The sequence below is a fragment of the Scylla paramamosain genome, chromosome 12 (assembly GCF_035594125.1).
Source record: "Scylla paramamosain isolate STU-SP2022 chromosome 12, ASM3559412v1, whole genome shotgun sequence".
NCBI lineage: Eukaryota > Metazoa > Arthropoda > Malacostraca > Decapoda > Portunidae > Scylla > Scylla paramamosain.
In genome coordinates, this window is record NC_087162.1 from 17,502,948 (window position 1) to 17,525,447 (window position 22,500).

Consider the following 22,500-nt stretch of genomic DNA (forward strand, 5'->3'; position numbering starts at 1 on the left):
TGCTGAAGGACATGGAATACTGCACTTCTATACATATGATTGATAAATAGATTAAGTAATATTTTCTTCGGTAACTCTTGCAAACGTTCGGTACCTATTACTGCTATCAAGATTACATTATTGAGTTTCCTTATACATGAGGTAAGGTTGCAAAAGACTTTTATATTTAAGCTGACCAGACATGAGGTTTCAAGAACTTTGAGACATCACCATACAATAAAAAAGAAAGAAAGTAAGAAAGAAAAGGAAAAGAACAAAGAAAAAGAAAGAAACATTATGACTGAAATTCTGCACAACTATTTCAAAGTAAGATGCAGACGAGGAAAGCTTGTGAATTACTTCTCAGCACAAAGAGTAACGAATCTAATGAATAAATAATGTGGTCATTTCATGAGTCGCGGCGCATCAAGGTCAACTGTCTATTCCACGCATTTCCTTAAGAAATAATCACTCCAATAATATCTTTTATTTAATAAGGAATACACATTTGAACTGTTAGCTCTATATAAACACAATCCTTCTTGAATGATGAATATATGATGTGTCATAAGAAAGCAACAGTAAAAAAATTGTAACAAGTGCCCGAGTAATATCAAATTAAGAGGTTGAACTTGTAATACGTTGAACTTCATGTAGCACCAAAAGACACTTTGTAATGGACACGTGCGAGTCATCTAAATTTAATACTCCTTAAATCAGAAGCAAACGCTTCATCATAAGCAGCAGCAGAAATTGTAGCAAAGTATTCTGTGCTACTAACAGCAAAAAGGTGAACGTTAACATACAAGCAATAGCGACTTTGTAAGGGAGACTACTTGTGTGTCCTCAAAATATCCTGAAGTCATTAGCAAGTACTTCACCAATAAGAAAGCAACAAAAGATGGTAATAATTGCTGCAAAGGATAGAGTAATACAAACAGGAAAAAGGCAAAAGTTGACACAATAGTAATAACAACTTGGTAAGGGAGACTGCGTGTTTATCCTCTAAATGCCTTTCTTAAGCTATTGTTATGTGCTTTATCAATAAGCAACAAAAGGGCAATAACTTTAGCAAAGGATAGACTAATACTGTGATGGGTAGAAATCAACGTAAGAGCGTAAGAACAATAACTTTAGCAAAGGATAGACTAATACTGTGATGGGTAGAAATCAACGTAAGAGCGTAAGAACAATAACTTTAGCAAAGGATAGACTAATACTGTGATGGGTAGAAATCAACGTAAGAGCGTAAGAACAATAACTTTAGCAAAGGATAGACTAATACTGTGATGGGTAGAAATCAACGTAAGAGCGTAAGAACGTAAGAGGGTAGAAATCAACGTAAAACTTTGTCAGACTACAAGTGTGTCCTCAAAATATCCTTCTTAAGTTAATAATTCGTGTTTTTATCAATAACAGCGCAATAAAAAAGCTATATCAATTGTAGCAGAGGATCATGTAATACTAACAACAGAAACTTTGTGAGAAAGGCAACATGTGTGTGTCCTCAAAACATCCCTCTAAAGTCAGGTGTACGTGATTTATCACACGACCGCAACAAAAGAGTAATCATTATAGCAAAGGATCCAGAAACACTAATGGTGATACGTATTAGTCAATGTGATACTAATAGAAACTTTGTAATGGAGCCCACACGCAAGTCCTCAAAATGCCCTTCCCGTTGATTCAGTGTAGTATTAATACAAACTATAATGGATAGTTCGCGAGTCCTCTGCACAGAATCATTCTTAAATAAGGAATAAATGCTCTATCTCAGGAAAGCGACAGAAACGATGGACTGGTAATGGTAAACGATGTAAGTTGACGTAACAGCAGAAGAAACTTTGTAGAGCAGTTTCCGTGTGAGCCTTCTAAATATAATCCTTTCTAAATTATGAATGTGTGTTTTATCTTAAGAAAGCTGATGACTTTAACAAGTTACTAATATTAACGGTAACTGGCAGAGATTAATGTAGGAGGAGGAGGCAGTAGACACCTGCCGAAACGATAATTACTCCCAGTGAGGTCTAAAGCACTGTTCAGGGGGTGCTGTGAACTTATCATTAAACCCAGCTGTGACCTCACTGAACGTTTCCCTTTGTGTCTCACAACACAAGGGGGTAGTCACAGCCTGCCCTCTAAAGACAACTCTCTTCCTCCACACAAAACTACAAGCACCTAATAACACACACACCCTTCACTCAAAAAATTTTAAAATCATGGCGACTCCTACACCAGCCTCGGAGTCCCCATCTGGGGAGGGGACCATAAATGTCCCCAGGTCGGACTGCCTTTCTTTCGACGACCCTAAGTGTCTTGACACCCCCCTCAACTTTTTCTTCATTAACTTCTGCAACATTCGCGGTCTAAGATCTAATTTTCAATCTGTAGAACACCACCTCTCCTCTTCTAAACCTCATCTTCTTTTCCTCACTGAAACTCAGGTGTCTGAGGCAACTGACAGTAGCCCCTTTTCTGTTCCCTCCTACTTTCTCTATCCTCATTTTCGATCCAAAGCTGGATGCTGCGTTTATGTGCGCAATGACTTAACCTGCTCTCGTGCCCACGCTCTTGAATCTTCCGAGTTTTCCACCATCTGGCTACGACTACAGAGTCATTCTCATACTAAATTTATCTGTGCTGTATACCTCTCTCCTAACTCCTCTGACTATAAGAAATTCTTTGACTACTTAACTTCCAAAGTGGAGCACATTCTGACCCTCTTCCCTTTTGCAGAAATCTCCATTCTTGGAGACTTCAATGTTCACCACCAGCTTTGGCTTTCCTCTCCCTTCACTGACCATCCTGGTGAACTAGCCTTCAACTTTGCTATCCTCCATGACCTAGAGCAATTGGTGCAACACCCTACTCGTATTCCTGACCGTCTTGGAGATACGCCCAACATTCTTGACCTTTTCCTGACCTCTAATCCTTCTGCTTATGCTGTCACCCTTTCTTCTCCGTTGGGCTCCTCCGATCACAATCTCATATCTTTATCTTGTCCTATCACTCCAATCCCTCCTCAGGATCCCCCTAAGCGAAGGTGCCTCTGGCGTTTTGCCTCTGCTAGTTGGGGGGACCTGAGGCGGTATTTTGCTGATTTTCCTTGGAATGACTACTGCTTCCGTGTCAGAGACCCGTCTTTATGTGCTGAGCGCATAACAGAGGTGATAGTGTCTGGCATGGAGGCGTACATTCCTCACTCTTTTTCTCGTCCTAAACCTTCTAAACCTTGGTTTAACACAGCTTGTTCTCGTGCTATACATGATAGAGAGGTGGCCCACAAAAGGTACTTAAGCCTTCCTTCACCAGAATCTCATGCACTTTATATTTCTGCCCGGAACCATGCCAAGTCTGTTCTCCAACTAGCCAAAAACTCCTTCATTAACAGAAAATGTCAAAACCTTTCAAGATCTAACTCCCCTCGTGATTTCTGGCATCTAGCCAAAAATATCTCCAATAACTTTGCTTCTTCTTCTTTCCCTCCTCTACTTCAACCAGATGGCACCACTGCTATCACATCTATTTCTAAAGCTGAACTCTTTGCTCAAACCTTTGCTAAAAACTCTACCTTGGACGATTCTGGGCTTGTTCCTCCCTCTCCTCCACCCTCTGACTACTTCATGCCTCGTATTAAAATTCTTCGTAATGATGTTTTCCATGCCCTCGCTGGCCTAAACCCTCGGAAGGCTTATGGACCTGATGGGGTCCCTCCTATTGTTCTCCGAAACTGTGCCTCCGTGCTTGCACCTTGCCTAGTCAAACTCTTTCAGCTCTGTCTGTCAACATCTACCTTTCCTTCTTGCTGGAAGTTTGCCTACATTCAACCTGTTCCTAAAAAGGGTGACCGCTCTAATCCCTCAAACTACCGTCCTATTGCTTTAATTTCCTGCTTATCTAAAGTTTTTGAATCCATCCTCAACAGGAAGATTCTTAAACATCTATCACTTCACAACCTTCTATCTGATCGCCAGTATGGGTTCCGTCAAGGCCGCTCTACTGGTGATCTTCTGGCTTTCCTTACTGAGTCTTGGTCATCCTCTTTTAGAGACTTTGGTGAAACTTTTGCTGTTGCCTTGGACATATCAAAAGCCTTTGATAGAGTCTGGCACAAAGCTTTGATTTCCAAACTACCCTCCTACGGTTTCTATCCTTCTCTCTGTAACTTCATCTCAAGTTTCCTTTCTGACCGTTCTATTGCTGCTGTGGTAGACGGTCACTGTTCTTCTCCTAAATCTATTAACAGTGGTGTTCCTCAGGGTTCTGTCCTGTCACCCACTCTCTTCTTATTATTCATTAATGATCTTCTAAACCAAACTTCTTGTCCTATCCACTCCTATGCTGATGATACCACCCTGCACTTTTCCACGTCTTTTCATAGACGTCCAACCCTTCAGGAGGTAAACATATCACGCAGGGAAGCCACAGAACGCCTGACTTCTGATCTTTCTAAAATTTCTGATTGGGGCAGAGCAAACTTGGTATTGTTCAATGCCTCAAAAACTCAATTCCTCCATCTATCAACTCGACACAATCTTCCAGACAACTATCCCCTCTTCTTCAATGACATTCAACTGTCCCCCTCTTCTACACTGAACATCCTCGGTCTGTCCTTTACTTATAATCTGAACTGGAAACTTCACATCTCATCTCTAGCTAAAACAGCTTCTATGAAGTTAGGTGTTCTGAGACGTCTCCGCCAGTTTTTCTCACCCCCCCAGCTGCTAACTCTGTACAAGGGCCTTATCCGTCCATGTATGGAGTATGCTTCACATGTCTGGGGGGGTTCCACTCATACTGCTGTTCTAGACAGGGTGGAATCAAAAGCTTTTCGTCTCATCAACTCCTCTCCTCTAACTGACTGTCTTCAGCCTCTCTCTCACCGCCGCAATGTTGCATCTCTTGCTGTCTTCTACCGCTATTTTCATGCTAACTGCTCTTCTGATCTTGCTAACTGCATGCCTCCCCTCCTTCCGCGGCCTCGCTGCACAAGACTTTCTTCTTTCTCTCACTCCTATTCTGTCCACCTCTCTAACGCAAGAGTTAACCAGTATTCTCAATCATTCATCCCTTTCTCTGGTAAACTCTGGAACTCCTTGCCTGCTTCTGTATTTCCACCTTCCTATGACTTGAATTCCTTCAAGAGGGAGGTTTCAAGACACTTATCCACCAATTTTTGACCACTGCTTTGACCCTTTTAGGGACTGGCATTTCAGTGGGCATTTTTTTTTATTAGATTTTTGTTGCCCTTGGCCAGTATCCTTCCTACATAAAAAAAAAAAAAAAAAAAAAAAAAAATTGGAAATGGAAACTTTATAATGAGCCAAAGTCATATCCTTTAGGTAAAATCCTTCCCAGTTCGGGAATATGAGCTTTATCAGAGACCGATGGGAGTAACTGTAACAAGTGACTACGTGATACTAAATGCAATTAGTGAAAGTCAATGTAACAGCAATAGAAACTTTGTAATGGAGCCACGCGAGGGTCCTCCGCCACACCACTGCACGGCAATGATAGTGCTCACAACTTCAGCACTCGCTTGTTACTGCTGAAGCCTGTCACCGAGTGCACCACAACTTTGCCGTCCCATCAAAGCTTCCCTGAATGGCCAAGGACATCCCACCAAAGCAGCACACACTTGGCGGTGCAAAAAAAAATTGTACCTTGGCTTTACTAAACTTGAATGTTCAGTTGCAGGCGGTATCAAATTAATGTTCTTCAGTTTTTGAATAACTAATTTTCCATTTACTAATTCTCATGAAACGAAAACTTTGAACGCACAACACACTTTGCTTCACAAAACCACGTGTCATAGCTTCGGAGTTCAGTTGCAAGCAGTATAAATTCAAGATCTGCATAGTTTGGATTAATAACAACTTCAAATTACGAATATAAACTGAATATATGCAGAGACAGAAAACTACTTGGGTGACTGCAACAGCTCCTACTCATGGTGAACAAAATGGTCTCATGTAAAGTATAATTTCATAAGACACTACTAACAACTAAAAGAGAGATCCAACCTTTCAGTGTCTATAGTTTAATTATGTTCAATAAAATCACGACAAAACAGCAATGTCGAACTGTCATTAGCAACCACTGCTGACTGAGCATCACCAGGCGAGTTGCGATGACTAGCGCGGTTCAGTCCCTGAGGGCGGAGTTTAACCATGGAAGGGAAGGTAAAAGACAAAGGGAAAATAGAGAAACGGTAAAAAGCGACTATAAAAAGGATTAGGCGTGATAAGGCTGTGTGTGTGTGTGTGTGTGTGTGTGTGTGTGTGTGTGTGTGTGTGTGTGTGTGTGTGTGTGTGTGTGTGTGTGTGTGTGTGTGTGTGTGTGTGTGTGTGTACGCGGAATGTTTGAGGGTAACGTACGCGCAGCCTGTCTTTATACTTGCCTAGTGAGGACACTGTACGTACAATGTGGAATGATTAAGGATATAACAGAAGTAAGACGTTTAAGAATATCTCCTATGGCTGCTTAACAGTGAGGAATTACAGCTTAAGATATACACAGAAACTAGAGTAAGTGTCTTATAAGGAAGAAAGAGCACAGTAGTTCATGTATTAACAAAGAACGCAGGAAAAGGAATAGCATGTATGGGAAGTGAGATGCTTGAGAATACTTGTCCTGAGCCTGTTTGAAAGTGAAAAATTACAGTATAAGTTAGGTATAGAAACTAGTGTCTCATTGGAAGGATCAAATTAGTTTATACATTTGCAAAGAACGTATAAAGAACACCAGGGGAAGACAGACGTGAGAAGCAGGGGTTGAGACACGCAAGAATAAAGTACGTAAATATAACGTAGCAGCAGCAGTGGAGCGCACACAGATCTCATAAACCAACACAACGATAACTTAACTCAACACCGACACAGGATCATGCGGCGACATATAGATTCACGGCGGCACGCTACCTCTCCCGAAAAATTGTAAGCTTGAATCGAACTGGGAACGTTAGGACCGTGAAGCGAGCACTATACCGATGAGCTACCTGTTGAGAGGGAGTAGGGCAGCCGTGGTTTAATGCAAGGTGACGCGACGTGCTACTGATATGCTGATCTTCAAGTAAACCAGTGATCGTGTTGATAACAGTAATCTTACCAATATGCCGAGGGTAAAAAAAGGTTCTGAGATATTGGACGTGAAGAAAATAAAGAAAATAGGGAAATGATGGGATGTGGTTACGGAAAGGGTGACTGCATTTAGGTTTTATTTGATATCATTATTATTTTCTGGACTATTTTTCTTGCATAATTCTACTTCAATACAGTTTTATACGTGCCTGTTTGGAAAAAGTCACGGTCTACATTTTAGGTTTTCATGTTTTTATTTTCCTAGCTTTCTTAACCCTTTCACTGCGACACGAGAAAATTACCATCACAATTATGCAATGCGTGAAGTCTTTATAAGCATCTACAAAAAAGTTGGTGATGAAAAAGAATACATTTTGCAATTTCTTCCCAATTCCAAGATTGAATGTGGCTGTAGAACAAGTTAAAATGTCTCAGAATGACTGGTAATCGGGGAAAGGTGGATCAATTGGCAGTCAAAGGGTTAAATATTCTTTTACTTCAATACAGCTTTTTGATCATCTGCTAGGGTAAGTGTCTGCATGATGATACTACTAAACTTCTAGAGCTCCAATATTCTAATGCTCCCATACAGCTTCATATGTGCTAGAAGGGGATGAGTATCTGTATGCAACGCTGCGTGGTGGCGGATAAGGCAAGCAGGATTCCTTAAAGTCATGCAGCTGCTTCCTCTGAGAATAATGATATTGTTAGCCACAGAAGGTAATTGCAGTTTTTCTTTTTATTTATTAGTTACTTGATCTACTTATTATTTTTTATTTATTTACTTATTTGTATATTATTGTATTTTATTGTTATATTGTTTTTTTTTTTTTGTTTATTCATTTATCTCATTTATTTATTTTTTCTTTCTTTTGTGTGTGTGTGAGTGTGTGTGTAGTGTTGCCGTAGTGACGCGTCAGTCAAGGCCGACCAAAATCCACCGTTGCCTAATGGGTAAGGTGCTGGGCTCTTGTTTCTCTGATTGCCCTAACAATAAAGGCTCGGTCCCCAGGAAAAGTCTCTCAGGGCCAATCAATCCCACCTTCAGATCAACTGTTTAGTGGTTGCAAGACATTGAAAGGCAAGCCATCACACTACTGTACAAGATTTCGTGTCCCTGCACTTATTTGCTGCAGCATTTAATTCAATACATCAAGTTCTAGGAAGGGGTTACTTGGTCTCTGTAATTCTAGGAACGAAGCTACGAAGACTGTCACTCCGCCTCATCCACACGAGTCCCAATCATTCGTCTAACACTCAGACTACTTTTAAAAGGCTCTGGTTGAAGTTACACAGGTTTCTAATGTCTTTTGTGACAGATCAACAAAATTTCTACAACAATAACAGAAGCCCTGTGGATTTTGAAAACAGTGGTGGTGAGGGAGCAGTGTTTCAGAATACGGGCCTAAGAGGAAGGGAAGGCAAAGCTAGCATCACGAGTCCACCACGTGATCCTCAACCGTGGTGGTGAATTACAAAGACCTCAGCCCGGTGGTGGCGTCACTGTCTGTCGCACTTAGCTGGTTGGAGTTCGCGCCGCTCATGTTGCAAAGGTGTTCACTAAATGAGATGTTACAGTAATTTTTGACAAGTTGTGTGGTGTGTGAAACATCAGCCTCACCCATAGAGCGGGCTGATATATGAAGTGTAAGCTCCTAATGAGAGATGATCACACACACACACACACACACACACACACACACACACACACACACACACACACACACACACACACACACACACACACACACACACACACACACACAGACACACACACACACAGAACAAATAAAAGGAGAAAAAAAATAAAAAGAGGAACTTCTGTAGTCCGTTCCCTTCGAGAAAAAAATAGAAGAAGAAGAAGAAGAAGAAGTAGAAGTAGTAGTAGTAGTAGTAGTAGTAGTAGTAGTAGCAGCAGTAGTAGTAGTAGTAGTAGTAGTAGTAGTAGTAGTAGTAGTAGTAGTAGTAGCAGTAGTAGTAGTAGTAGTAGTAGTAGTAGTAGTAGTAGTAGTAGTAGTAGTAGTAGTAGTAGTAGTAGTAGTAGTAGTAGTACGAACCGTGCGTGTAGGGAAATGTGTTTTAAATGTTTCTTAAATGGACGCTCAGTTCGCCAAAGATACGATGTATATTTCTCTCGGCGCTTCCAGTATTTTCATTTTAAGCTAACACCCCTTTTCTTTATTACTGCGGAAAATTGAAGGCTGGTAGTAGTAGTAGTAGTAGTAGTAGTAGTAGTAGTAGTAGTAGTAGTAGTAGTAGTAGTAGTAGTGGTGGTGGTGGTGGTGGTGGTGGTGGTGGTGGTGGTGGTGGTGGTGGTGGTGGTGGTGGTGGTGGTGGTGGTGATGGAGGCAGAGGATGACAACAACAACAACAACAACAACAACAACAACAACAACAACAACAACACAAAGCACAACAATCTGTACACACAATGCAGTCCAGCACGCCGGCGTCCATTTCTCTTACCCAACCATTTAATTACTCCACCATCTTACATAACCTACTACTGTGCTGTACATGCTAAACTGAACTGGGCAGCTGGCGTAACACTGATTCAAGCTCCCACCAATCAACACACAAACGCTCACCAGTGTCAATAACTCCACGGGACAAAGGTAGTCAGATATGACGAGGCATGTTCCGATTCCATTACCTAACAAAGACGTGGATACATTACCTAACTAAGACGTGCAGATAAATCAACGAGTTCCGAGACAAACCTTGACCATATTTTGATATTAATTTTCTTATTGCTTAGGTTGCCCTTTGTTCATATTCATAGCGAGAGAGAGAGAGAGAGAGAGAGAGAGAGAGAGAGAGAGAGAGAGAGAGAGAGAGAGAGAGAGAGAGAGAGAGAGAGAGAGAGAGAGAGAGAGAGAGAGAGAGAGAGAGAGTTAATATCGTCTTTTCCAGCCTACCTATTTAAACCTTTCACTGCTGTGGTCAGAATTTGTTAACTTCACAAGACTGTATAAAAAATGCTTCCTCTAACACAGAAAAAAAATTCAGTTTGTCATTTGTCGGCTACAGAAGTACAAACTGTTGGTACCCCTGTTTACCTATTACATACGATATGTTGGTACCCTTGTTTATCTACCATATAGTTGGTACGTCCGTTCACCTACTGCTTAGCCTGACCTGTTGCCTGTACTAGTGTTGAGTGTATGAGAAAGAAGCGTAATGTATTCAGTGTGCTGCTGACGTTCCATCTACACATCGCGCGTTTAACAGTCACATTAATCTGATGCCAGCACTTCGTTTAGGCTTTAGGGGAAGGTAGGAACACGAAGGAACACAAAGAAAGAGCAACCAGCAACAAACCAACTGGCAATTACGAGACTCTTTGATATCAATTACATTTAAACTTAAGGTAGAGATGTAGGGAAGGGAGAGAGAGAGAGAGAGAGAGAGAGAGAGAGAGAGAGAGAGAGAGAGAGAGAGAGAGAGAGAGAGAGAGAGAGAGAGAGAGAGAGAGAGAGAGAGAGAGAGAGAGATGAAGTGATACATACATAAGTAAGTACATTCCACGTGATTCCTTACCTGTGAGGGGAGCAGAGGTGGCGGTGGTGGTGGTGGTGTGGTGTGGATGCTTCGTGGTGGTGGTGGTGGGGGTGGGCGGCTGTCACGTGGGTGTTGTCCTCGCCCCCTCCTACCTTTTCCTTTCTTGTTTTGCTTCTTGTTGAGTTGCTGCTGCTGCTGCTGTTCTTCCAAGTGTCGCCTAAAGCTGTTTCGTCGTGGTGTTGGTGTTGGCTCTCAGAGCTCTCCGTTATGGATCAGGCGTTTCCTCGTCTTTTTTTTTTTTTTTTTTTCTTTCTTTCTTAGCTTGCTGTTAGCGCGTCACTCTTGCTCAGGCGGATGTCTCGATGGTTCACCTCGTAGCAGCAGAAGGATCTTTTTTTTTTTTATATATACGTCTTTTCTTGCTGTATGTATTCTATCCCAAGTTATCTTTCCCAGCAAATAATTTGTTTACCTCTTCCGCGAAAAATTATATAAGCCTCTTCTCTGTAGTTTATCTAATAGAGTCTATCTGTTAAATATATTCTTCATATCATATCACATGCACTTCACCTGCATTTGTTCATATAATACATATGTACATTTTTATACAAAGATCTTGCCCGCAACCATGGAAAGACAGAAAATGAGATGTGGCGGTTGTGTTTCACTGTAGTGCGGAGGTAAGGCGGTGGAGGCCAGGGTGGGGAAGGGTGAGGGAAGGGTGGTCCAGGGACAGGGGAAGGGAGCCGACAGGTTGTCTCCTGCCGTGAGGGGAAGGGTGTTCACTCGAAGGAAGGCGGGTAGCCCGGCCTTTGGGAAGGGTATGCGTAAAGGGTAGCTGAGGAAGAAGGGCGGTGGTAGTGGTGGATGTGGTGAGGGAAAGGGAAGGGCCGTGCCACTGCCCTGAGGCTCTGAGCACTCCGAGCCCTGCTGGGTTGGGCTGACAGAGACTTATTTAAGCTGAGTTACACTGAGAAACAGCTGGTTCAGCCTGACGCAAGCTGCTGTTGCTGGCTGTGATGGTGACGGCCCCGGGTGACGGCGAGCAGACAGTGCAGGCAGAGGCGACCACGTGATGGCGGCGATAGCGGCCGTGATGGTGGTCGGGGATAAGACGGCGGTTTCAGTGCCTGGATTGAATCAGTGGTCGTGGCGGCGGCAGCGGCGACAGTAGGTAGTGACGGTGTCGTCAACGACTGTGATGGCGACGGCGACGGTGGTGATGGTAACTGGGCAGCGGGCAGGTAGAAAAGAAGGTCAAGGGTTCATATCTCTGTCACGGCACATGATGGTCCTGCCTAAGGTTGTTTCAGTGACCTAGTGGACACGAGGCGCAGGCTCAACATAGGGTACGCTGGCGGACCATTAGGTCTCCAGCGCTAACCCGACACCTGCTTCAGATCCACCTGCTGCTGCTGCTGCTGCCCTCCTGACGGATGCCACACCTGGGGAACAAACAAACACATACATTACTATAGATGACGAAAAGACGATACAGTATGTTATCACACACACACACACACACACACACACACACACACACAGGAAGAGAGAACAACACGCAGCTTATGAATACCCACACTCATCATAATGAAGCACTGATGCCTGCCTCAGGGCATCTTTTTTTTTTTGTTACCACCAAGAAAGGCTGGATCACACAGGAAGGCGAGTTGAGAGTGTCAGGCCCGAACCACCAACAATAGCACATGACACGCCACAGGAAAACAAGACTCCAACACAACCCTTGCCTCCCTCCCCTGCCCCCTTTTGCCTGTCCACCATTACAAAGCACACATGACTCTAATGGAAAAATATCATTCACGGAGCTCTGTCTGAATTCCCTTACCTTTACTATTAAATGTAACGAATTTCGCAACTGATAAAAACTGCAGTGGTAAGAGCAATACTTTTCAGTTCAGCGAGGAAATCGATATGCGCAGTATTTCCCTGATGGACGAGTGACTCACTCAACGCTGACTCCTACACTGTGTGAGAATCTCTGGATATATTCTAAGGAATTCATGCATGAGTTTGAAGTAGAAGTCAAAGTCACGATGGTCGAGTTGCTGTTTCTACTGAAGATGATAATAATCTACTATATACGGGAAAGAAGAGGTGTTTCTTTTGCAATCTGTCTCATGTATTACGGTATAAATTGTCACGTCACTGCACATTGTCACCTGCAACATTTGATCAAACAAGTACATCAAATTTTATGAAGATGCATATGAAAACCTATCTCCCTGACAACGACATGCGAGTTTTCACGCCGCTGAGGCGAGGCCTGGCAGTATATTAAACTCATTTTTGTCACTTCACTTCGTGATGTTTCCAAACACACCTCGATAAAAAAAAAAACACTTAAAATGATATGGAGGCGCCAACTACAGTATGGTAAGATCTTTTGCTAGGCTGTGAATGCTGGCAACTCGTCGAATGCACGGGGTGCTGTCAAACATTAATTCATTAATCTCAACAGTTCATTCAAATAATTGTTGCAACTTTATCGATCTCTCTATCCATCTGCCTACTAATACATATATCTGCCTTTCTATTTTACACACACACACACACACACACACCACTGCTGCATCTAAGTAAAGTTAATGCCGGCGTCAACACTCACTGAAGGCACGGAACGGAACACAGACACACACACACACACACACACACACACACACACACACACACACCAGTGCTGCATCTAAGTAAAGTTGGTGCCGGCGTCAGCACGGAACGGAACTCACTATCACCTACACACAGTGACAGGCGCGGCCGTTTCAGGCAGTGCTGAAACGTTTCCTGTGATAAGCATGTTATGTTCTCGCCGAGACCAAACACTAAATACATGCCTTCCTTGCTCTACAGCTTGCACCATGCCATGAAAACCATCAACACACACACATACACAGTTTATCAAGGTAGGAAAAACTAAGTCTCGTCGTGATCGTCAGCCAGGAGCGCAGAACACGCGAGCAGCACCACGCCAGGCAGCGTCCGCGCCAAGTCTGGTGCAAGTCTACACCATCAACAGCTATATCCATCCGATGCTCGCACCTGCAGCCTTGACCAGGTGTACGGCGAGGCGGGTGATTGGTTCTTGATAGCAAGACCGCTAGAGTGACAGGAAAACCTAATTCTATTTATTTTTATACCTTGGTATTTTGTAGCAGTAACAATGCCATCTGAATTACTTAAGAGCAATGATGCGCTATCGTAAACAAGAAGTTAGTAATGAGAAAGCCAATTAATGAGACACACAACATCATGTAATCAAGGAAAACAGCGTTCGCTACACACCCCGCTTGCTATTGGCGGCGCCCGATTGTGACGTCACGGGCTAAGGAACCAATGGCAAGCACGTGTGTGTTGTGCGGGATGCTTTCCTGGATTGATGGTAACATTTACCTCTCCCTATTGTGTTATGTATTGATAACCACTACTTTAATGGAGAACATAACCACACGTAAATATTTCATCATACTTCTTACAAATTTACACCAAGGTAAGAAAAAATAATAATAATAATGAGGTCTTTCTGTCACTCGACCACGCTTTCTATCATGAACTTACCAGCCGCCTCGCTGTAAACCTGGCCAAGGCTCGGGACGCAGGCTTGGGGAGGCCAGAGTGCAGCAGGGAGGGAAGCGAGGGCGAGTGCTCAGCATGCAGAGGTGGACGAGGGCGCTGCGTTCAAGTGGAACTGATTTTTCAAACGTGGGAGTGAAGCAATCACCCTCATGTCTCCCAAACACCCTGCCTCGCTACTCCCGCCAAATGGAGCACCGGGAGACGTCAGGAGGCACCAAGTGACACGATGAAATGTAAACTCGACAGCACCAGCACAGTCTAAGGCCAAGCACAAAACTCTGTTCCACTTAACCCAGACACACGTGGCCCTTGACCGTAAAGAAATGAGTCTTAAGTGTGACAATAAAATATTTTATATCAATTAATTGCCATGTCTGATGTATTTCAAGCTGAAAACTGTTTACTACTACTACTACTAGTACTACTACTACTACTACTACTACTACTACTACTACACTACTACTACTACTACTACTACTACTACTACTACTACTACACTACTACTACTACTATTATCGTTATCGTCATCACCATCACCATCATTATCCTCATCATTGTCATTATGAAAATATAAAGGATATGCAGTCATTACATGTAGCAGTCATATTACACGGATATCTCAGGGGGAATCAGCGAGGCCTTAACAGTCATACACGTAAGCCTTTAAGGAATTAGTGGTGTGTGTGTGTGTGTGTGTGTGTGTGTGTGTGTGTGTGTGTGTGTGTGTGTGTGTGTGTGTGTGTGTGTGTGTGTGTGTGTGTGTGTGTGTGTGTGTGTGTGTGTGCTTTATATTCCATGCTGGCTTGTTTTCATGCCAGAAACCCATGTAAGTTTATACATTGACTCAAATGCAAGATTCTCTCTCTCTCTCTCTCTCTCTCTCTCTCTCTCTCTCTCTCTCTCTCTCTCTCTCTCTCTCTCTCTCTCTCTCTCTCTGATGGTCATGCACTATATCACGACAACACGGCCTGCTAACCCAAGACCTTGTCCTGAGCCTCCCTCCTCACCACAGCCGCATACTAACACCACGTTTGGGATAAAAATCGCAGCCATGCTCGACTGACTTCATCGACGCTAACAACAGACTACAAGGCTACACTATAAGGTCCAAGAGTATGTATATTTTCTCTCTCTCTCTCTCTCTCTCTCTCTCTCTCTCTCTCTCTCTCTCTCTCTCTCTCTCTCTCTCTCTCTCTCTCTGAGTGATAAGGATGTCATAAAATTTTCCTGACAGTTTGTTTATCCTGTCATTTTTTCCTCTAGTGTTTAGCTATAATATACAGTTGTTGTTGTTGTTGTTGTTGTTGTTGTTTTTAGTCATTCTTAGTAAGCGTTTATCACCCACAGTCATCACTACATGTCAGGTTAAGTCATAATTATATTCCCATTCTCCCTTAGCCTGTATAAGTATTCATACTCACTCTCCATCTATCAAAATTAATAGACTCACTCTATGTACAATCACAGCCACAAGTCGTCACCTCCTGCATTCAATGCTAGTGTCATTTGACCTCAATCTTAAGTCCTCGGACACTTAAATTTGTAATCTATATTAATTCTTCTATTTATTTTAAGGAACATAGTGAACTTTCATTTATTTATTTTTTCTTTTTTTCGCGGGGGGAGGTCCTAGGTCAGCATCCTTTGACACGTAAGAAAATAATACTAATACATAATAAACAAATAAAATGTTCTACCACTTGTCATGTTTTGTAAGGAGTTTGTTGCCAAGAGAACAAGGAACTCTGCCCATTCAGTACGTCAGATAATTTCCAAATTGGCAGTCAGAGTGGAACTGTAAAGTGTAGCGGACAAATAACTCGAGATAATTTTTAAGCCCATGATTAATTAACCCTTTAACAGCAACATGCAACACTTCAAAGCACTAAAAACAAGGTATGTAATTGTAATAAGCCTCCACATGAAAGAGGTAAAAAAAAAAAAAAAAAAAAACAGATTCTGCAGTTTCTAGCCAGTATAATGTTTGAATGTGTCTGTGGAAGAAGCAGAAGAAATGTCTTGGAGCGGTTAAGGAGTAAGGAAAGATATGCCAAACAGCAGTAAAAGGGCCAAGAAAATATCACATCTGTCCATATACCAGGCCGGCAATCCCTCACTTAGTAGCCCAGACAAAGCATCACACATTAACGCTCTTAGCCCTGTCAAACTACACTCAAAATCCTCTCTTGCTACCCACAATATAATAAAACTGATATCCTGGTACTGAAAAGGTTAACAATGAGACGAACACACACAGTCGTAGTCGTAAGTGTTCAAGCTTACTTCACTGTACGCTATGGTTGTTCCTACTCGCCCTGTATTCCTTCGTACTACTCTCAGCCAACTTCAACTACCCACCATGTATTGAAGGACGATATGCGGGTGGTGGATGCAGCGAAAGGTAGGAAGACGTCAAAGAGGGTAAATAAATGGAGGCGAGTGATGTGCTGTGACGATCCCCAACGAAAGCAGGTAAAAATAAAAAATAAATAAATAATAAAGAAAAAGAAAGAAAATGAAAAAAAGAAAGAAAACACGGAAGAAAAAAAGAAAAAGAAAGAAAAGGAAAAGATGACAACAACAACAACAACAACAACAACAAGATGACGGAGGAGGAGGAGGAGGAGGAGGAGGAGGAGGAGGAGGAGGAGGAGGGAGGTCTGAAATATCCACACTCTAAGCCCAACACGTCTGCTCTTCCTCAGTTTGGGTCAAGATATAATTCCCTAATCATCCCCCAGGCAATATCGAGTGTCCCTCAGTATCATCATGACATTGCTAAAACATTTTCCTTCGTGACTTGGAGCATGATACAAGTTACATCCGTCTTGTCTATAAGGCATCCCGTATCATCCCTAGTGCTTTACTGATCATATGTTCTGGAAATCCAAAATGGAATATGTTTTCATCATATATGAAGCAGTGAAACTTTAGCTGTTGGAAATCTAAGAGTCAGACTTTCCTCCTCATTTTCCAAATAAGTCGGTGTTTTATCAATTACCCGATTGCGAAAACAAAATACAACACTTTTTTCTTTAAATAAATCAAACTTTGGATGTTGAGAATCTAACTATCAGATTTTCCTCGTAGTTTTCACAAGCAGTGTTGTTTTATCAATCCTGTGTTCGAGAAATACAATATATATATATATATATATATATATATATATATATATATATATATATATATATATATATATATATATATATATATATATATATATGTTTCTTTTTTTTTCTTTATATAAATGCTGAGCCAATAAAACTCTATCTGTTGAAAAACTGAAGTCAGACATTTCTCTTAACTTTCACAAGCAGGCAATGTTGTTTCATCAATGCTATGCTTAAGGAATAAATAAAATTTTTCATATAAATTCTGAAGCAATAAAACTTTGGCTGTCAAAAATCTGCCACCGAGCCTTTCCTCGTAATTCCCAAAGGCAGCCAATATCTTGCTTCAATTCTTTCCCCCTCATCTCGTTCGTGTCCCAGCGTGACGGTTCCTCGTATCCTCTCCTTTCATCTTCAGCGCCACGCACCCCTCACTCCCAGGCCCCTCACCTCCTACGTCTTCCTGCCACGGTGTTCCCAGGACGTCCCACGGAAGCCTCAGGTCACGCTAAATAAAAACGAATCGCAGAGTAAACATATCTTAAGAAACGCTATTTTTGTTCCAGGACACTTGCATGAACTAAAAATCACGTACGAAAAAAAAAAAAAACACGCTGCAAATACAAATATCTTATCACCACTGTATTCGTCCCTAGACCTTTGCATGGACCGAAAACCTCAACTAAATGACACATCTCGCTCTCCGCTGGGACAAAAATGTAAACGCTATTACTCTCTTTCTTAAGCAGGGACAAAGACTGAACTAAAAATAACGAAAACAGACACTTTTTACGTTCTTAAGATACCTACAAGAAACCTGAATAAAAAAATAAAAAAGTAAAAAAAAACTGTAAATGCATCTAAGCACATGTATGTACTTTCTCAAACACTTGCAGAGATATGGAGCATGCCAAGAAATGCGCTGCTAATCAAACCGCAGCAATTTTTTTCAAGGTTCTCAAACATATGTAAGGAAATGAAGAATCGTTTTGCTATACGTAAATCGCACTGCATATATATATATATATATATATATATATATATATATATATATATATATATATATATATATATATATATATATATATATATATGCTACACAACTACGCCTTTTAAATACTTCCACGGAACACACACACAAAATGTGTGATGTAACAATATCGTGCTCACTCTACGTTATAAATATTCAAGGGACACCATTTCCATTCAGTACAAAAGAAACCTTCATAACTTCATAACATAACAAACTTCATAAAATCGCCTGTTAGTTAGTAATAAGAGAAATAACTGGATGATTTACATCTCTCCTTGGTTAAGAAAATTATCTTGATAAAATTCCCTAATGACATCTAAAATATTAAATTGCCGTGATAATGAAAGGGTTAAACACTTGCAAAGGAGAGGGAAGCCGAAGTGTAAAATATTTCTCACTCTCTATTGGAGCTGGTTTGCTGGTGTTCATAGGGATTCAGGTGACTTCTCTGGTGGTGCAAGTAGATGTGTTCGCGACAAGCGTTTGGTTGGTTTCTTGGAGGGGTTTTGGGACCTGTATTCTTAAAGCCTTTGTTCTCTCTTCAGGTCAATTTTTAAATCCCAAAAAGATGACTCACAGAGTTCTCATGTCTGTTTTGCCCAATGATGATTCAGACACATTGTTAAAATATTACAAACATAAAAACACCCATGATAAAACTCCAACAACTTTCAGTGCAGCCTGTTAAAAGTAAGAGGTAAGACCATGAAAGGTTTAAAAATACTATCCTGACTGACAATAGCTTAACAAGGCATACGCGTCTTGGTAAACACATAAATGATGCAGACATGAATAGTTATTGGAATGAAGTTATTTTGGTGTGTGTGTGTGTGTGTGTGTGTGTATTTACCTCCTCGTCACGTCCCTGCAGAGCGTCTGGTGTGAGGCAGGTCTTGGTTTGTTGTCGGAGCTCCGTTACCTGCTCTTGTCTAATTTTAACCCAGTCCACCATTCACCTTATTCTAAACAACAATGGTGATTTGGTCTTGGATACATGCCTGTCTTTGCTCCAGTTTATATTTGTTGTCTTCATCAATTCATATTTCGGTTAGCTCCATCTCATTTGATACGTGTGTGTGTGTGTGTGTGTGTGTGTGTGTGTGTTCACGCACGCGCAAAGCACCACCACCACCACCACCACCACAACAACCAAAGGTGGGGTGTGCTGCGGAATGCGACTGATCTCCCCCCCCCCACACCACCACCACCACCACCACCACCTCCTTCTCCACCAAGCCAAACACACGCTTTGTTTACACTCAGCAAGCTCAACTCACCCCATCTTGTATGTGTGTGTGTGTGTGTGTGTGTGTGTGTGTAGCAGTCCTCTTCTTCCATTTGAGAAAAAGGCACGGACACAAGACAGGCTCAGGCTTGAACGACCATCATCATCATCAACATCATCATCATCATCATCACAAGAATGTCTAATACAGCAGTCGATGATTACAGGCGCTGCTTGCTCTATCGACCGGCAGCCGGGAGGAGCCAAGTGACTCAAGGAAGGGAACATACACGCACGGACACCGGACACTCCGTGGTGGTCGTCGTGCGCCTGGCAAGCCAACCCTGATAAATACCAAGGAGGAGGAGGAGTAGAGGAGGAGGAGGGTTGGTAAGCAAGAACATCTGCTCGACACAATCACGCACACGGGAGTCGAGTCTCGTGTGGAGGTCTAGAAGCAACGCACCACACACTACCATTAAAACGAACCTGATAATGACACGCCGCTACTCTGAAACACCTGGACAGACTTCTCTTCTACTAGCGTCATTAGACTCCCCTTGTGGTTCGTTTACAGATTATATAAACAACCTTAGGAAACAATAACACGGCTAGGCAACTAATAATAAACATAGTAAGTCACCACCACTACAAGTAAAGGTCATGGAAGACTGTGCGTAAGTTAAGTATTGGTTATCCGAGTGGCCTGACTCCTACACCTATACAGTTCTCAGTGAGGCATGTTGGGTTCAAGCGAGAGAAGGCTTTGTTGTTATTTTAAGTTTTGAAACATTAATGTATTCACTAACAATGAGACGAATATCGGGCATAATGATGGTCTCTTCACACACACACACACACACATACACAGTGGTAGGTATTTCTTGGCGGCGGTGGCAGTGAGGCAAGGATGAGGAACGACACGATGCCGACCTTGGCGCCGCCCCTGTTGACAGTGTGACGACGGTGCTCGGGTGGTGCCCCTTCACCACCCCACCCAGGCACCTCACCACTACATACCACCTCTCTCTCTCTCTCTCTCTCTCTCTCTCTCTCTCTCTCTCTCTCTCTCTCTCTCTCTCTCTCTCATTCTGAAACACTTCTGCGCCGCAGCTCCGCTACATTCAAAAGGATCTATCTGAAGTCACACGATTTTTTAAGGGTGATTCTATGGTTGTAGTGACAGATTAGCAAGATCTCTATGTAATTAACAAGAAAAGTCATGAGAACCCTGCCAATCATCTCTGTGGCCTTTGAAAGTAGTTGTGGTGGGGGAACAAAGCGCATCTGAATACGGGCCGCAATAATTTTAAAACACCTCCCATCGCCACCTCAGTACACCACTAAGCCTATTCCACTTCCACCAGCCGCACTCCCGCCACCACAACGGGATTCCCACTGTGCTCCCTCACATGCACACACTACACAGCTTCATCAACGCCGCTTCACCGTCGCCACAGAATCTCCCACAGACTGTATCCCACCACCATCATCGCCACCATTACATTTCCGCTTGAGCACAACAAAACAAAGGAAGCTGCAAGAAACCGTCAGGCCTACATATGGCTATCCCTACAAGAAACACACCTACCTACTTACACCTATCATCCTCATCCATAAATTCCAGATTACTCGCTTCCACTAACATACACATGAGTGTTTTAATAGGGCAGTTTGTCAAGGTCAGAGATATTTCGGCAAGATCTCATGATTTTTTTTCTACTGATAATGTAAATTTTTATCAAACTATCGCTAGAGTCATGAGACGCTTAAAAACCGCATTAACTTCCACAGGAGCTTGCTATAAATATTTCAGATAATGCAATGAAATGTTTGATGATAATACGAACTGTAACATCATCCACAAAACGACAGCACGTCTTAAATAACCCCGACGATCGCTGTTTTTTTTTACCGTCCCCCAGACAAGAATAAGATGGTGTATGTCTTCCTATAACTTCTCTCCCCCAGCCACAGTCACTCCACTAATCCCGCCGCCGCTCCTTTCTCCATGTCCCGCAGTCACGTAACCCAGAGTGCGGCAGGGACGTGTGTGTTGCTCCTTAACATGACACCTACACACCCACACACAACAACATACTGTACAGGCGATCAGTCAGATTTACTCCCGTCATATAACCTCAATGATTGGAAATGGTTCAGTGCATGTCCGTAACATATTTTGAAACAATTCCGCGCTGCACCTCCACTACTTGCAAAAAGATATACTTGAAGTTGCATTGGTTTTTAAAGTTTTCTTTTATGGTTCTAGTGACAGATAAACTATTTCTACTCTACTCTACTCTACTCTTGAGGATCCGGCTAATCGTCTCTGGTCTATGGCCGTTCGAAATGGTCGTGATGAGAGTGCAAAAAGTTTCTAAATACAGGCTTAGGTGACACACACACACACACACACACACACACACACACACACACACACACACACACACACATAAACACTTTTCCTTGTTCAGGGGGATGAGTCATACGGCACGGAATTTTACCCAACAATATCTAAGTGAGCGTGAATATGACGGTTCTGAGATGGACGCATGCATCTTCACCTTCAACTGTGTACTCGTGGCGGGGAGACGAAGGATGTACTAATCGAGGTGTGACATAACACGTAAAGATGTGTGTGTGTGTGTGTGTGTGTGTGTGTGTGTGTGTGTGTGTGTGTGTGTGTGTGTGTGTGTGTGTGTGTGTGTGTGTGTGTGTGTGTGTGTGTGTGTGTGTGTGTGTGTGTGCATTCGTTATATCACAGCGGAGCCTTACTCTTAAGTCTATATCCGTGTGTGTGTGTGTGTGTGTGTGTGTGTGTGTGTGTGTGTGTGTGTGTGTGTGTGTGTGTGTGTGTGTGTGTGTGTGTGTGTGTGTGTGTGTGTGTGTGCATTCGTTATATCACAGCGGAGCCTTACTCTTAAGTATATATATATCCCTTCATAGTAAGTAGACGCGTCCAAACGGGGGCGTGGCACC

At 42.5% G+C, this 22,500-nt stretch overlaps 1 protein-coding gene across 5 annotated transcripts in view; it reads right to left on the reverse strand.

The window, feature by feature from the left end:
- Positions 1 to 22,500, reverse strand: part of LOC135105789 (uncharacterized) — a 185,118-nt gene that overhangs the window by 139,470 nt on the left and 23,148 nt on the right. For 4 of the 5 annotated variants that reach the window (XM_064014305.1, XM_064014304.1, XM_064014301.1 and 1 more), the window contains one exon: positions 10,599 to 12,004. The gene's annotated coding sequence lies outside the window, so the exon portion shown is untranslated. Of the gene's footprint in view, positions 1 to 10,598; positions 12,005 to 13,467; positions 13,609 to 22,500 lie in introns of those variants that run through there. The other variant, XM_064014302.1, reaches the window with a different exon arrangement.